Source organism: Rhinatrema bivittatum, chromosome 3 (assembly GCF_901001135.1).
Source record: "Rhinatrema bivittatum chromosome 3, aRhiBiv1.1, whole genome shotgun sequence".
NCBI lineage: Eukaryota > Metazoa > Chordata > Amphibia > Gymnophiona > Rhinatrematidae > Rhinatrema > Rhinatrema bivittatum.
In genome coordinates this window covers 587,619,109-587,635,099 of record NC_042617.1, presented here as the reverse complement: position 1 = coordinate 587,635,099, position 15,991 = coordinate 587,619,109, and the positions used below count along the sequence as shown (strand labels likewise).

The 15,991-nt window shown below is 46.1% G+C and overlaps 1 protein-coding gene across 2 annotated transcripts in view; it reads left to right on the top strand.

Moving 5' to 3' along the window:
* The first annotated feature begins 1,376 nt into the window (after positions 1-1,376).
* The window catches only part of WTAP (WT1 associated protein), a 158,974-nt gene continuing 144,359 nt past the window's right edge, over positions 1,377-15,991 (top strand). The window contains exon 1 of one of the 2 annotated variants that reach the window (XM_029596689.1): positions 1,377-1,485. The gene's annotated coding sequence lies outside the window, so the exon portion shown is untranslated. Of the gene's footprint in view, positions 1,675-15,991 lie in introns of both variants that reach the window. The other variant, XM_029596688.1, reaches the window with a different exon arrangement.

Sequence of the window (15,991 nt, the reverse complement as noted above, 5' to 3'; positions counted from 1 at the left end):
TAAGTCAGTTGTTCTCTTTGGCAGGTCTGGAGTCGTTGGATATCCCGGGCTAAGAGATGTCTCAAAAGTCAGGGGGCTGTGCTGCTGCTCCAACGCAGCCCCAGCGACCATAACATCCGGGTCTAAAGATGGCGTTTGCGCGAAAGCGGCTTCAATCCTCATCTGTCTCAAAGAATCGGGGGTAGAGGTATTTTCTCAAACCCGCGCCTTCCTCTTAGTATGCGGCATTTTTACAGAGAAAAACGCCAGAAAAAATAGTATCAATAGGAAAAAGTTACTTAGGATTTAGCTGGGAGGAAAATGACGAGGCGAGAGCAGCGATCTGCACACCCTCACTGTTCGGCAGCCATCTTGATCTCCAGCATGGCAATTTCTAATGTTCTTATGTCAGTGCAGGTTAGGAAAACGAACGCTCAATTTTATAACTATCCATTTCCCTGCCATGTGCACAGTCACAGGTTACAAAAATTGATGCTTACTACTTTTTTTTTTGTTTTTCTGACAATATTTCCACAATATTAATTTGGAGGAACTAAAGAAAAGCAGTATTTTCTGCTTTTCTGTTAAGTTTAGGAGGTCCTCAAGAATTAACGCCTGCTCCGGGGAAGGCATTAATTTTTAGAGTAAAAGTGTGCACATTGGGAGCATATTTATTTTTTGCATAAGTGGGTAATAGTTAATAGCCTCCTCAACATGAATTAACATGTGATAAGCGCTATTAGCTACGCACTGGTTTAGTTGTGTTTTGGATGCACTAAGCTCCTTATTGCATAAGGGGTTTTGGATGCATGTCCAAAATGTGCATCCACGCGTGTAAAGCCGTGCACTCCGCCGAGCACACTATAAATGCATTTTGCCTGTTAGTGTAGCTGGGTTTAAAAAACGTTTGGCCGAGTTCCCGGAGGATAAGCACATCAACTAAAATGAATCAATAGGGAATAGCCATTGTTTGATGTGGGCTTGGTAGCATGGGATCTTCTTAGTTTTTGGGTACTTGCCAGCTTCTTATGGCCTGGATTGGCCACTGCTGGAAACAGGATGCTGGGCTTGATGGACCCTTGGTCTGACCCAGTATGGCGTATCTTATGTTCTTATGAGATGCTGTAGATGTTTCCTTGATATCTATCAGCTCCTTGAGAGGATCGGGAGGTAAAAAAAAAAGCTGTGGAGAAAATCCTATTTTTCTTAAAAGAAGCAGCAGGGGAGTGTTTCTCTAAGGAGAACAGGTCGCCAACTTTACTTTAAAGCCGGATTCGGCGAAGGCGGGGGTTTGTGTCTCTGGGGGAGGGAGGGAGGGAGGAAGGGCGCTGCAGCTCCGGAGTCTCGCGGCGTCTTCCTCCGGCGCCATTTTGTGGCGGCAGCGGGCTGCAGGCGAGCACAGCGCAGGACTGGAGGGGGGAGGGGAGGAGGAGGAGGAAGACGTCGACGACGACCACGGAGAGGCTGAGGCAGCGAGCGGGGGTCAACGACGGCGCGAGTGAAAAGGCGAGAGAAATAGGAATTAACGAAAACAAACAAAAAATTATATATATATACCGAGAGGGAACTGACGAAGAGCGTTAAACGCGATATAAATAAGCGGCGAGGGCGTGTGTGAGGGAGGCGCGCTGAGGTGGGGACTCGACGGCGGAGACGGGGAGGCCGGAGGGCCGGGGCTTGTATCGCACTGTCGAGGTGAGTGAAGCGGGAGCTGGCCGGGGTGGGGGGTGGAGGGCAGAAGCCGGGGTGGGGGGTGGAGGGCTGCTTTTGTCTGGGTCGGGTTGGCGTTTCTCTTCTCTCCGGGGCCTTCCTCGGAGCGGCGAGCGAAAGACGGGGCCGGGTGGAAAGCGCAAATAGCTGTCATAATCCCCCCCCCCCCCTTTCTGCCCGCCTCCCGCAAATTTTTTTTTTTTTAAATAAATTGCATCTGCTGGGCTGGGGAAGGGGGAGAGCGGCGGTGGTGGTGGTCGGCCCCTCCTCCTCTTTCCTCCCCGGCCCGGGAGCGGGGTGAGAGCCATTTTGGAGGCTTCTCTCGGAGAGCCCCATAATAACCGACGGTGTAACGCCTCCCCCGCCCCCCCGCATTAGTCCTGCTTTTATTTCGGCATTCATCTGAAGATGGCTTAGCGAGGGGGGGGGGATTTATTTTTATTTATTTATTTTAAGCGTCACACCCCCCCCCCATGCGTACAGTTTTGTGTTTTTTTTTTTTTACCCTGGCGGGGGGGCGGAGAAAATTGAGCGCTTCAAGGCCAGTCCTGAGCAGGGAACTGCAGCGGAAAAAAAAAATAACCCGTTACCCCTGTCCAGTACCGTTTGTTAGCAGTAAGCCGAATGAGTTGTTTCCCTCCAGTACCTGCTCCTTATTTTTATTTGTAAATACATTTTTGCTATTCCCGTTTTCGTCCGCCAGTCACGTGGTTTAAAATCCTTTCCCTGTGCGCTGATCAGTGTCCTGTCTGGCTGCAAGTGTTAAATCCTGCAAGGAAACAGTCAAAGCAATTCACCAGGGGATACTAATACTGCATTTTGAATTCAGTGTGCAGATGAGTGTGTGGTGTGTTTTTTTTTTTTTTTTTTGTAGAAAGGTTTGTAACATTACACGTTAGTGATGTGAGGAATTTTTTATTTATTTATCTATAGCACTTTTTTATACCGACCTTAATAGTAATAACCATATCGGATCGGTTTACATAAAACAAGGGTATAACTGAAGCAATAAATAAAAGTAATTAACAAGAGAGGTGAATAAGGCAAAGTTACATTTAACAAGGAGCAAAAACTTGGGAAGCTTAAAAGCTGGAAGAAAGGTAAAGGCAGGAGGTAATTAAAACATAATACAAAAGGAATTTGGGTTAGAGCTTAAAATGCTTTAACCGGTGAGTGCCAGGGTGAGTGCCATTTTAGTTGAAATTAGTATGTTAGAGTAGTCCTGCTTTTTTGATATTTTTCTGAAATAGACTAAAAGTTTTCACTATATGCACAGAATCGGGAAGAACCTTTAGTGTAGTGCTTGTATTTTGGAGGGGCTGAGGTGTGGTAGTGTTACTAATTCATGTTAGATGTAAGGAAATGCAAGAAAATGTCATTAACCAAATGCATGGTGGTTCCAGTCTCTAGAGTTTTTTAATTTCAAGATCCACTTTTTGCATTTATGGAAAATTTGTAGTTTAAATCTATGGATGATAATACATATTCAAAAAGGATTGGAAGACCGGAAGTCATTTGTCCTCAGCTTTGCAGGTTTTTCTAGGTCAAAGAAATAGCGTAGACTGAGATTTGGAGGTGAGACACAGAAAAGAGGTTTAAGACATTCAGGGTTCCTCATAAACCTGAAAATACTCAAGTCTACTACTTCTTATTCTATCTTTACATTTATCTTAATCAGAAACCATATGATCTAAAATTATTAGAGTTGTGGCCCATAACTGGATTTTTTTATATCAGTGCAGTGAAAATAATTAGTACCTTTCTTTTCTGCTAATAATTTTTGATCTTATAGTTTTATACATCTGATTAGTTTGTGAGTTTTTTGTAAAGAAATATTTTCACATGTTTTTCTTGTCTTTTTTTTTTTTTACGGTGGTTCTCCAATTGCTCTTAACTCATCAGCAGGTTACCAGGTCTCTAAGAGCTGCTACGCTTATATTTTAATTTTAACAATTTCATGTTCGTGTGATTTAAAAAATATGCAGTTACTTAACTGCTGCACACATATGATTCCTAAGCTTGGGATTGAACTGTAGTTGCAGCTAAATCTTGATCATGCCTTTTCTTCCTAGGTTCATATGGGATTTGATATGAGCACAGTGCAGGTTTGTTTTTTTTGTGTTTGTTTTTTTTTAAATTTACCCTTTATGCCTGCATTGGCCATGACTGCTCCAGCATCAAGTGAGATGCTGGAGCAGGCAGACCTAGTACAGTGTAGATATTTTGAAAGTATCGTAAAACTCTGGAGATGTTAGGAACAAAATAATTTCTTTGCTATTTCTTGGGAATAAAAGTTAACCAAAAAGGTGTTACTTTTTTGAAAAGAGTAATAGCTCCCAAAAACTACTTAAGTTTATTGTTAACTTTTTCTTAGACTATCACCTTATTTTTTTGTTTGACCTTTATTTCCATTCATTTAAATAGACTTAACACGGCAACTATGCTTCTTTGTACTCTTTTTAGTAGAATTTCAAACTTTTTATCTGAATAGTTCAGAAGAAAATTTAGTATCTGTTTAGAATGATTTTGCCAAACATTGGGCAGACTAGATGTACCCAATTGTTCTCATCTCTCATCAAATGAAAACACTCATTGGATCAACCCTCCACTTACACCACACACCTCCCCAAGGCCTACTCGCTCCACCCAACAAGGAATGCCCCCCCCCCCCCATCAAATCCACCAAACTCACCTCCACAACAAGAAGAACCTTTTCAATAGCTGGCCCCACCCTTTGGAACTCCATGCCCCCAGACTTGAGCACTGAAACCTCCACCCGTAAATTTAAAAAAAAAACTAAAAACCCGGCTGTTTCTACAGGCCTTCCCCTCAGATACCCATCACCATTCAAACCACCCGACAACGTGATTAAATGAATGCAGTGTTGTAATTTCTATATTGAGTTCAGCTATTTTGCTCACTGTAAATATTTTATCTGTATATACATTTTTATTTTCCTAACCTTCTCCTCCTAGTTGTTCGCTAACTTTAAAACTGAGTTTTTCCCTCCATCTAATTTTCTTTCCTATAATAACCCTTCCAAAACATTGTACCTAGCTATTCTGTTTTTCAAAAATATTGTATCTAGTTCACCCACTTGTTAGCCTCTTGCTACAGTCTTTTGCCCCTTGTAAAGGCTACGTCTGTTGTCACGACGCCTTTTTATGTTTTATAGTTAAGAACATAAGAAAATGCCATACTGGGTCAGACCCAAGGGTCCATCAAGCCCAGCATTCTACAGTTTGTTCCTTGTAAAGGCTACGTCTCTTGTTATGGCGACGCTGTGTTTTATGTAAACCGATACGATGTCGGTATAGAAAAATACTTAAATAAAATATTCTAGTTTTCTATATAAACATGACAGTCTGTTTTCATAAGAATTCGGCTTGTATAGGTTATTACGCCAGGCCATCATGGATTGGCTGAACACATCGTTTGGCTTATTGTACAGATTTGTATAATTTTCTTTGGAAAAATGAATCACATTCATACAGTGGAAGAGGGGAAGCTAAGGCTCAGTATCTCTTTTGTGATCTGGCATCATTAAATAGAATATTGTAAATCAGAAAGATAGTTTTCATTATTACTGTGAACAAAAAAGGCCTAAGGAATTAATGACATTTTGATGAGAAACTGGTGCTTTCAAGATGAACTAGGTTAGTCGACCCACCCTTGGGAACAAGAGATAGGGGATCGTCTCTTTCTTCTGTTAGAGGTGGGTCGAGATCTCATCAGATCAGTGGGTCCTGGAGGTGATACAGGAAGGATATGTACTGGAATTTTGCAGTGTTCCTCGGGATGTGTTCATGGTTTCTCCTTGCCTCTTCCCGCAGAAGAAGCAGGCAGTGGAATCTATGCTGTCAAGTCTCCTCAGTGTGTCGGCTGTTCTAGTGCCTTAGTCTCAAGAAAGTATAGGGCAATATTTAATTTATTTTGTTGTACCCAAGAAGGAGGGCTCCTTTTGTCCCATCCTGGATCTCAAAGGAGTCAACCGTCATTTGCAGGTGACTCATTTTTGCATGGAAACCTTGCACTTGGTGTTAATGGTCATGCAGTTGGAGAAATTATTTACCTCTTGATCTGTCTGAGGCCTTCCTCCATATTCCCATCTGACTGGAACACCATTTTTCTGCATTTTGTGGTGTTGGGATGCCACCTCCCTCCGGACAAGTTTGTGGAATCTCCCTGCCACGACCCTTCCAAGAGAATGGCAGTGGAAGCTACATTGACCAGATTGCTAGCCTTAGAGGCTATAACGTTCAGACCTATCCTGGACCTCAAGGCAGTCAACCGTCACCTGAAGATTCCTTGCTTCCGCATGGAAACCCTATGCTCGGTAATAAGGGCGATACAACTGGGAGAGTTCCTTACCTCCCTGGATCTGTCGGAAGCCTACCTACACATTCTGATCTATCAAGAGCATCAGCGTTTTCTACGCTTCTCGATCCTGGACAGTCACTACCAGTTCCGGGCACTACCTTTCGGGTTAGCCACTGCACTCCGGAAGTTCACCAAGATTATAGTGGTGGTGGCAGCAACACTGAGAAAGGAAGGAATCCGCGTGCACCCTTATCTAGACAATTGGCTGATCAGAGCGAAATCCCCAGAGGAAAGCCACCAGGCAACCAACAGAGTCAAAACTCTACTGAGAGCCTCGGGTGGGTGGTCAACACAAATAAGAGCTGCCTGCAGCCCTCCCAATCTCTAGAATACTTGGGAGTCCGGTTCAACACCAAACAAGACAAAGATCAAAACTGTTGACCCTGTTGAGCGAACTTCGCCCCACAGCATGGGATTACCTACAAGTTCTCGGCTTCATGGCATCCACACTGGTAGTCCCATGGGTACGAGCTCACATGAGATCCTTACAACGCTCACTACTATCACGATGGAATCCACTATCCCAGAAGTACACCGTATGGCTTCAGCTCCCAGACAGAGTTCGGGCCCAACTACAATGGTGGCTACAAGAAGCCCATCTGAGCCAGGGAGCGAGACTATTCTCACCAACCTGGATTCTACTCACCACGGATGCCAGCCTATGAGGATGGGGAGCACACTGCCAGGAGCTAACCGCCCAAGGGCAGTGGAACAAAGGAGTCGGGATGGAACATCAATCGCCTAGAAGCCTGGGCAGTCAGACTAGCCTGCTTAAGGCTCGATCACAGACTCCGAGACACAGCGGTCAGAGTAATGTCGGACAACGTCATAACAGTGGCCTACATCAACCGTCAGGGAGGAACCAGAAGCCAACAGGTGCCTCTAGAAATAGACCTCCTAATGTCATGGGCGGAAGTGAATCTTCAAGAGATCTCAGCCGTCCACATTGCTGGAAAAGACAATGTCGCAGCGGAGTACCTCAGCAGAGAAACTCTAGATGCAGGAGAATGGAAGCTGTCGACCACAGCATTTCAATTGATAGTAAACCATTGGGGAACACCAACCATGGACCTTTTGGCAAACCGGTCCAATGCCCAAGTACCCAGTTTCTTCTGCCGCAGACGGGAACCCCAGTCCCAGGGAATCGATACCCTGGTACAGGCCTGGCCACAGGAGACTCTGTTATAAGCCTTCCCGCCGTGGTCCCTATTCAGCGCGATCATCCACAAGTTATAACACCACAGGGGACCAGTACTTATAGTGGCCCCGGATTGGCCAAGAAGACCGTGGTACACAGACATGCGAAGACTGCTGACAGGGAACCCCCTGCCGCTACCTCCACACAGAGACCTGCTCCAACAGGGACAGATCCTCCACGAGGATCCAGCTCTATTCTCTCTTATGGTCTGGCCATTGAGAGGACTCTCCTAAGGAGGAGCGGATACTCGGGGACAGTAATTGACACCCTACTCCGAGCACGCAAGTTCTCCACATGCTTAACATACATAAGGATTTGGAGAGTATTTGAAGCCTAGTGCGAGGACCACAACATCATACCACGTTCTGTCAAAATTTCTGCAATTTGGGAATTCCTGCAGAACGGCCTACAGAAGGGATTGTCCCTCAACTCCATCAAGGTACAGGTGGCTGCATTGTCATGCTATGGAACCAAGAACGAGACCAGCAGCATAGCCTCTCACCCGGATGTCTCCCACTTCCTGAAAGGAGTCAAGCATATCCGACCATCCCTAAAGTGGTCGGTGCCTCTTTGGAACCTCAACCTAGTCCTAGATTTCCTAGCAGGAACCTCCTTCAGACCTCTCCGCGGCTTGTCTCTCCGACTATTAACATTGAAGACAGCCTTCCTGCTGGCAGTCTGTTCAGCCCATTGTATATCCGAGCTACAAGCACTGTCCTGCCGAGAGCCGTTCCTCAGATTCACCCCGGGAACCATCCAGTTACGTACAGTTCTGTCGTTCCTCCCCAAAGTAGTGTGTCACTTCCATCTCAACCAAACCATCTCGCTACCATCGCCAGATGAGCATAAGAATTTGGAAAAGGCTCGAAGTCTCTGCCATCTCAACATCGGCAGACTCCTAGTCCGATACCTGGAAAGGTCGTAATCCATACGAAAGACGCACAATCTATTCATCCTTCACAGCGGGAAGAAGCAGGGGGAAGCGGCCTCGCGAGCAACCATAGCCCTCTGGATCAAAGAAGTCATCAAGGCGGCCTATGTAGAAGCAGGCAAGCCACTGCCTTTACACGTCAAGGCCCATTCTACTAGAGCCCAGGCAGTGTCCTGGGCAGAAACCAAGATGCTGTCACCCGCCGAGATCTGCAGGGCGGTGACAGGGTCCTCCATCCACACCTTCTCCATATTTTACTGCCTGGATGTTCAGGCTCGGGAGGACACAGCATTTGCAAGGGCAGTACTAAGTGGGTCACAAGCAGCCTCCCACCCGGTTCAGGAGTAGCTTTTATACATTCCATTGGTCCTGAGTCCATCTGCTACATGCCAGGAAATGGAGAAATTACTTACCTGATAATTTCGTTTTCCTTAGTGTAGACAGATGGATTCAGCATCCCACCCACGGCTGCCGTTACTCATAGAATTCTCGGGGGACATCTCTGGGAGCGAGTGATTCAAGGGTAAGCCATGCTTTCCTTCATCTAGGACACCCATCCTACCTGGTGTCGACGTTTCTCGGTTGAGGGCACTGGCGGTCTCCAGCTATAGCCAATTCAACCAGTTCAAATTAATCAAGTTATCCAAGTTATAAAGTAATCAAGTTATTCAAATTATTCAGTCATACATATATCCACAATGCTTTTCGAGGAGAATACTGAAGAGCTGCACTTCCTGCAGGTGTATATGTACTAGGACTGATGTCAGATTGAAATCTGATCCATCTCCAACTGCTATCAGGAGTACACTATACCCATTGGTCCTGAGTCAATCTGTCTACACTAAGGAAAACAAAATTATCAGGTAAGTAATTTCTCCATTTATTCCCTCAACCCCTCCTTTGCTCCCTCAACCAATCTTCCTTTTAGCACCCCTAGTTGATAGCTTCCTTTTGCACACTGTGGATTGATCTGGCAAAAGTAAGAGTGGTGGTGCATTGGGCTGCATCCTTCTCTTCTGTAACTCTGTCCTGACTTGTTTTGAAGCAGGGAGGGGAGGGTGTTTGTGTGAGTGCTTCAGCTGCCAGAGGAATGTATGTATGTTTGTAGGGTTGGAAGGGTATGTGTGTGTACTCTGCTGTTTTCTGCATATTTTTCATGTATGTACACTTTTATATGTATAAAATTCTTGGCTATGGGAAATCATGAGTACGAAACTTACATGCATAGTTTTAAATGTGTAAATAGTCTGCATGTGGACACAAGACAAATGACCACCATCGTCAGGTGCATAAGTAGTTCTATATTTTACTGTAAAGAGTGCCTAAAAATGGTGGTTTGCTGCTACTTCAGTTGGTCCTCCTTACTCATTGTTCATTGCTGAGTTAGCATTTCCAGGAGTAGCGTTAAAGATGAAAAACTGTCCAAGACAAATGGCAGGAGAGAGTGGATAACTTTGCTGTTGAGAAATTTCAAACAAGTGGGTGCTGAAAATATACTTATCAAGGAACTTTTTACTTGGGTACATTGACCAACTTGCATTACTGTGCGTTTATAGAGTATTTATTTAGATATATTTTATTTGTAATTGCTCTTGGACCAGTTATATAATGTAACGTAGTTATAACGGCAGATAAAGACCAGGTGATCCACTTAGTCTGCCCAGTAATATGCTTATGGTAGTGTCACTCCGTGCAGGTTACCCCCATGTGCTTTGTTTAAGGGTAGTAACTGGCCCTCCGTGTTTTGGGAGCACTAGGGAGCGATCCCAATTTCCGGGGAGAGTGGTGTGCCCTTGGACCACGACGCGACTGCGGAGAGGAGCTCCGTGGAAGCGCCGAGGCAGGTGAGATGTGTCCAAGCACAGGCAGAAGACCAGGGACTTGGAACTCCGCCGAACCTGACACATCAGTAGAGACCCACCAATGCAATGCTGGTCTCTGGGGTAGCCCTCCGGCCACTCGATAGCCCTTTTGGACCTGCCATATGGGAAGGGCAAATGCGCCAGGACGGACAGAGGTCAAGGGCAGATGATGGAACTGGAACAAGACTTGAAGACTAAGACATGATCAGACGATACTGGATAAGGATGAGGCAAGGCTTAAGAGAAGAACATCAGGGACACTGACACTTGCTGAGTGGAAAGACGACAGAAGAGTTAAAAATCAGTATGAAGGAATCCGACCAAGACTCTTGGCATCAACCATCCTGGTCTGAGCTTCAGGGACCTGGCGTGATTGGCGCAGGCCAACCTGAAGAAACGATGGCTTCAGACCCAGCACAGAAGACTAATCAGAAGGTCAAGATCGAAGTTGAAGAGAGAACGGGCAACTAGGAGGTAAAATCCGGAGCCAAGACACCCGAGAAGAAGGCTACCCTGACGAGGGAGCCAAAGAGTCTGAAGGCTTCTTTGACGAAGGAGCCAAAAGGGTCTGAACGCTTAACAGTGAAAGGACTGAAGACTACGACAACTTGACACGAAGACGTCTAGAACATCTGGACTTCATCCTCCAGGGCACTCAGTGAAGAGTATCAAGGAGGTGTCGAGAGAACTGGAGAGCGATACATCAAAGAAATGGACATCTGGACTTCGGACCTCCAGGTCACTCAACTAAGAACATTGAGGAGGCTCCGAGAGGCAGAACAACTGGATGACGGACATCAGGAGAGACAGGACATCGGAAGGCGAGGAGTTCAGGAAAATCTGAAGGTAAGGACAGGAAGGTCGGATGACAAAGACATCTGAAGACAAGGACTTAGAATCTGGCGAGAGACCAAACATGGAACGAAGATGCAGACAAAGGATCAGGAACCACAGAGGAAGACAAGAGAATTCCCACGAAGAACAGAGTGCCTTGAAGAAGCGGAGGAGGACATAGTCGGAGACTCCTGGACCGAAGAGCTGGAACGGAGGATCCAGGAGCAGTCCAACTCCATGATTGGCTCCTTGCAAAGAGGAACTGAAGACTGAGCCCTTTTGTAGGGCTGAAGAGAAACACCCAGGATGACATCACGAGGAGGAGCCAGGAGGACTGGCCCTTTAAATCCAAGGAAGAAGTGCAGTCCCACGCCTAAGGAGGCCAGGACCAGGGACAGCAGCCATTCTGAGAAGGAGCTGAAGTGGCACTAGGCCAAGAAGCAAGGCCCAGCTGTAAAGGTGGCCACCTGCTGCGTAGGAGGAGGAGTTCCAGTGTGGCCTTCAGGCCGCGGAAAAGGAGCAACGACGGCAGCATTTCCTGCCGCGGAAAGGTTCCAATGCGGTGGCTCTGTTTGCCGCGGCTAGTAGCTTCAGGGACTGCCTTCTGGCCGTGGAAGAAGGTAAGCGGCAGCCTCTGGGCCGCATGGGAATGACGTCAGCGGCTCCTGCCGCGAAGGCAGGATGATGGCAGCGGCTCCAGCCAGCGTCTGCGGCCTCCTGGCCGTATCTGAGCAAGGCGGCACAGCCCACCCTGCAGGGGAATGGTGTGGGCGGTATCCTGACCGCAAGGAGGAGAAGCGGAGGTGGCTGGCCTGCCGTGGAATAGCTGGCTGGAAAAGGTGAGAGGCTACTTGTGGGCCTATCCCACAAGCAGAATTGTAACACCGTGCAGTTTTTGGGCCGGGGAGGATTGCATTGAATGCCTTGGTGAAGGAGCATAACTGCCCGATGCAGATGAGCTCCCTTCCCTCTCCCCCCCCCCCCCCCCCCACCCCCGACAGGCGATCTTTTGGACCCTCTGGTGTTGTGCTTGTGGCGATGGAAGAACTTAGCTAAGCCCTTGTGTTTGAAGGATTTCATATGGAGCAAATGCTTATAATTTCTAGATGAAAACTGGTGGGTTGGAGTCTAAGACTTCAGGAGATCAGGGGGTGAGGGAAGAAGGATAGAGGAAGTGCTAGCAAAAGAAGAAGTTCCATTTTCCGTCAATAAGCAGGCTGAATTAGCTATATTGTCTAGGTGACGTCATCTGATGGCTCACTAGGTGGAACCTTCTCTCCAAGCTACACGGGGCTTGCTCTTCTTAGTATGCGCAGTAGTTCAGTGGGATTGTGTGTTGCAAGGTCTCCCAGTTTCATTTTTTTTCTGTGCCTATGCATGGACATGTGGAGAACCTTTGCTCTACTTTTTCTCCTCCAGAAAGAAATTTTTCTCACAATTCGTGAACCCCCAACAGATCTTATAAGTGCTTTCATATCTAAGAATGCTCTGGGTTTCAAATACTGCTAATGCGGTCATATGTCCATCACAGGCATAATTATTGCTACATATGTCTCTGGCCTGTGACCAGGCTAATTGCTGTGACTGGACGTTGCCGCAAGCGTGTCAGATGGCCCAAAAGATTGTCCGTCTGAGGGAAGAGGAAGGGGACTCATCTGCATTGGGCAGTTATGCTCCTTCACAGAGGCATTAAACACAAACCTCCCCAGGCCCCAAGACTCATCTAGACCTACATAGATGGGCTGCATCCATATGCCCTTCAGAAAGGCCTAGTGCATTGTCAAAGTAAAAGATGAATCACCCAAAGGATTGTGAAGACACCACTCTAAATGTAAAGAGTACATTTACATGCTGGGAAACTGCCTACTGACCTTAGGCCGACAGCGCCTATCCCTGAAAGAGCAATGTTCCGAAGCACTCTACGCAGCCTTTGTTGAAAGGAAGTGCTTTGACAATCCCAACACACTGAGATGCGACTGCATGCAGAACCACAACCCTGCAAAGCATTCGTTGAAGCAAGGGCAACACCACGAAGCACTGAAGCATGTGCCAGACAGTGCACCGAGGTGCGATGCACCAATGCTGAAGTACGCAACACAAGAACCCATAAAGAAACACAGGACGTAGGCACTGACGCAGCACCACAAGGTGCATGAGCATTCTGTGCCACTTAGCACAAGGGTTGAAGGGCTCCCTTGATCAAACACCCTAAAACATCTGCCAACTCAGGACACAGAACTAGATCCACATACACCTAAGAACATAAGGGATCAGGAAAGAATCTACACCAGCTGACCTCTTGATTTAAATTGAGCCATTCTCTATACATTTTCTAACTATGCCTGATCATCGCGTTCACAACTGCATTCTACTGTCTCTTCTGTCTCATCGCAGAGTGAGAAATGGATCTATTTGAGCCTCTACATAAAATCACTTCACAAATGTAAAGCTTCATAGCTTCAAGAGGATTTATACCCAAGAGACAAAAATCCCTGGCCAGAACATTACATTTTAGTCCAATCCAACCTCTTCCTTCTGCTATTGAGAGAGCAGCTGTTCCACCTCTGAGGTGCCGCAGAGTTCTCTATCACGTCTCCTCGCAAGGCATGCAGTCGACTTAATATCATTGGAGGGGGCACCCCCTCACTATCTCCAGGAACCTGTTCCAGCCATGTGATGGAACAGATTTCATTAATTTTCAGAAATCTCTTCACTTCTCTGCACTCTGAGTGTGGGACCGATAGCTCTCCGGTAGGGAAGAAGATTTCTTTGCAGTTACCTGAACCTACATCTCCACTATATGTGATTCCACAATCTTTACCATCCAAGGATGCTACTAATCCCGTGGCGGAAAGCAGCTCATTTCCTTCTCCCCAGTCTAATCTTCCAGGTGATGTCTTGCCTAATCATTCACAAGCCAGTTCAACAGAAATGCCTTCCGATCCCTGGAGGACCCTCCAGAGCACACCTCTCTGCTGGAAGACCTTACATATTCCAGATTTGTGGAGAAGCTGGGAACTACCTTGAACGTGGAAGTACGAAAGGTGCCTGACCCATGTTAAGTATTGGGCATCTTAAAAATTCTAGACATTCCAGTGGAGCCCACGGTTCTACCTTTGCATATCGTGTTGGACTCAGTTTTGATGAAATGAAGTGTCCCCTTTTTCTGGGTTACCTGTGTTTTGAAAACTAGTCATCAAGTTTTGCTTTAAGTCTCTGGGTTATGGAATAATGCATTTATTTCATGCCTCGGTGGTAGTGGCATCTGCAGTGAAAAGAGCTAAGAAGACAAGACTCTATCTCGGATGACTTTGGCCATAAGGTGTTTCAGAGCTCAATGCTGACATTAAGAATGCAATAGCATCAGTTCTACATGGTACTATATTTGTATGAATACCTGCAAAAATTAAAACCTTTTGTAAGATCGGAAATGAGAGAGAGCAGATAAACCCCTCCCCCAACCACTCCATGATTTGTAAGAAGGCATAAGACACTTACTCCATATGGTTTATGAGGCGTTTTGAGACTGCAACTCATACTTCTGTAGCGTCAACTGCTCGCTGAATTAGATGGCTATCAGAGAAGCTGGCAGACCTCAACATTCCTAGGCGATAGCCTATTCGGGGACAAACTTAGGGAGGCAGGCTCCCAAGTTAAAGAACAAAATGTAGCAGTATAGTCTTTAATGATGACTTCAGAACACCAAGGAACATCACAATATAAACCCTCGTTCTGCTAACGAAAACCATACAAACAATTTCCACTGTACCGCATGTCAACATACCAACAACCCAGGATGCAGGCTCAAAACAACACAGCCTACAGGCTGCCAGAGAGACCATAGACCACAGAAGCAGCAACAATTACCTGCTTCGAAATCTCAACCGAATTTTTGAGACACAACCAGCCACAGTCATCTGTTCTAGTCAGGGGCAAGATCAGTCACTATTTTTCAACATAATTCCAGATAATGGACCAGTGACTACTAAATATAGTTCAATAGAAATACCATCTGGATTTCATCCATGAGACCCATCTCAGTTAGTTCTTAAGCCAAGAGACCCAAAGGTTATTAGCTCAAGATGCTATTCATAGAAACAGAAATGACGGCAGAAGAAGACCAAACGGCCCATCCAGTCTGCCCAGCAAGCTTCGCACTTTTCCCCCCCCTCATACTTATCTGTTACTCTTGGCTCTTAGTAACCTTTTGGTTCTATTTCCCTTCCACCCCCACCATTAATGTAGAGGGCAGTGTTGGGACTGCATCTAAGTGAAATATCTAGCTTAATTAGTTAGGGGTAGTAACCACCGCAATAAGCAAGCTACACCCATGCTTAATTGTTTACCCAGACAATGTAATTCAGTCCTTGTTGGTGGTTGTCTGCCATTGAAGCAGAGAGCTGTGCTGTTGAACGTGAAGTATCAGGCTTATGAGGTTTGGGGTAGTAACTGCCAAAACAAGCAAGCTACTCCCCACTTTTTTGTGAATGCAAATCCTTTTTTCCACATTTCTTCTTGCCGTTGAAGCTTAGATCAATGTTGGAGTCGCATTACCGTGTGTATGTTTATTGAATAAGGGTATTATCTCCAAGCAGTAGCCGTCATTCCCGCGAGCCACCCACTCTTCATTCATGTCCTCTAGACTTTGTGGATCCACAGTCTTTATCCCACGCCCCTCTGAAGACCTTCACAGTTCTGGTCTTCACCACTTTCTCCGGAAGGGCATTCCAGGCATCCACCACCCTCTCCGTGAAGAAATACTTCCTGACATTGGTTCTGAGTCTTCCTCCCTGGAGCTTCAACTCATGACCCTGGTTTTGCTGATTTTTTTTTTTTTTTTTTTTTTTTTTTTTCTCTGACGAAAAAGGTTTGTCAATGTCTTTGGATCATTAAAACCTTTCAAGTATCTGAAAGTCTGTATCATATCACCTCTGCTCCTCCTTTCCTCCAGGGTGCACATATTTAGATTCTTCAATCTCTCCTCATAAGTCATTCGATGAAGACCATCCACCTTTCTGGTCGCCCTTCTCTGGACCGCCTCCATTTTGTCTCTGTCTCTTTGGACATACGGTCTCCAGAACTGAACATAGTACTCCA